Raw genomic sequence first — 2,210 nt, forward strand, 5'->3', positions numbered from 1 at the left:
CCAAACAAGTGGATTTCTTACTTTTCAAACTGTGTTACCAAACTGTTTTACAAACTCTGTTTCATATCAAATGCTTTTGTCGAACCCTTTTACATGTCAAATATTGTTACTTAAACTCTTTTAAACTTATATTCTGTTAAAAGTGTATCTATATAGATATAGTTATATAAGTAGGATTGAAAGGACTTAGGACTGATAGCTCACCTTACTTCCTGTTCCTTGTTTGGTTGTGGACTTAGGGTATCAGGGTTATTTGTCCGAAGGTCGTTTGAATCCTAGTTATATATTATGTATATGTATATAGATATAAAAGGTTATTTCTTTCCAGTTCAATACCTTTGGGTAGCAAGGGTATACAAACATGTTCATACATACAAACAACATTACTAGTAATCTATAATAGGTATAGTTTAGGAAGTTAGAAATCTATTACTAGACCAATGAAACATACAATGAGTCAGTTCATACATGTGTCATAGCTTATAGTGATGAGAAACAAACATAACTTATAGTGATGAGAAACAAACATAACTTATAGTGATGAGAAACAAACATAACTTATAGTGATGAGAAACAAACATAATACATAGTGAAGAGAAACAAACAATAGCATACAGAGAGAACATACATACATGCTAGACAGAGGAAGAACACACAATACAGCTAACACATACATTACATATACATTATTACAGTTATGTGAGCCACGTAACGGGGCATGGCACCACCTGCCATGACCGTTTTGTATCCAAAATCTCCTTAATTGGGGAGCGTATAAGTTTGTGTATAGATATATACTGGATTGACTATCCTACACCTTGCTGCTCGCTACAGTGGGACTTGCAAGTCTACGGGTGCCAAATATCATTTCTTACTACGTCTTACATCGTCGTTTTACTAGAATCGGTAGCAGGATACAGGCCGATCACATGGTACCTTAAATAACAATTGATTTAAGGTAGTTAGTACAGCAGTAGTTACTTAATTCAACACTACAGTACTATTTCATTTTCCCATTACATTCACTTTGTGAACATTCACACAATGAGCAGTAATGTAAACATCTTACAAACATCTTACAAACATCTTACAAACATCTTACAAATGATTTCATACAAATACAAACACTAATATACTTATGATCTCACCAGCTTTAAAGCTGATAAACTCTTTCAAAATAACTTGTATTCTCAGGTCACCAGTAGACAGGTACCGGTGCCAGGTTTTGAGAAGATGGAGCTCGTTCAGGACTCATCTTTTATTTTGATACATATTTTTGGTGTCTATTTAACTTGACAGAACACACTTGTATGAAATTATATTACTAATGCAATGGATGATGTTGTTACTTGTTTACTACTTTGCATTGTTGTGATACTGTACATGACGTCCTCCACCCCCGAACGTTTCCGCCATTCCGGTTTTGGGGTGTGACATTATCGGTTGGGACTGTAGCTAGCAGTCGGGGTGTGGGAGTGTTTGTCCCGTATAGATCTATACACAAGATGCCCGCTCTCCCCCTAGGAGACTCTGGTTACAATATGATACAACATTGTATTGTTGTATGCTTAAATAGTATGTCACATTAATTTATCGTATATCCGTGTTTGTATAGTAAGCCATAACGTAGTAATGTTCTCTCTGTACTAGTGTATAGTATATTCTCTTGTATAGTGTGTAGTGTGTATTGTTTCTCATAATAGTGTGTTCTGACTCATGTATGAACTGACTCTTTGAATGCTTCATTATACTAGAAGTAATGAGTAGTGACTCCGTAAACTATACCTATTATAGTTTACTAATGTTTTACTTGAACTGTTATTGAAAAGACTCATTTATCTACTAAGTTATGCTTGTACTTTAAAAACGGAGTTTCGTAAAACTATAAAGTAACATAACTTTAAAAGAGTTTTTGAAATGTTTTGATCACTTATAAAAGACATAAGCAATCTTTTGAAAGATGTTTATAACAAACAATTACACAATTATCATTGTGTTCAACTTGTATTCCCCCCCTTAAAAGCATTTAAAACAGTTAAAAGATTCATTACGGGGTATGAACTCACCGGATGTGGGTGATTCAACGAATACGCGTGTAAGGATGAGAAGTTCCACGAATGAAGTCCTGAGATACAACAAGTCCGAGATGACATATATTAGCATATACTAACATAAATATAGTGTTTATAAGCAACTATATGAAAGGAAAC

This window comes from Lactuca virosa, chromosome 4 (genome assembly GCF_052849685.1).
Source record: "Lactuca virosa cultivar CGN04683 chromosome 4, Lactuca_virosa_CGN04683_v6, whole genome shotgun sequence".
NCBI classification, from domain to species: Eukaryota; Viridiplantae; Streptophyta; class Magnoliopsida; order Asterales; family Asteraceae; genus Lactuca; species Lactuca virosa.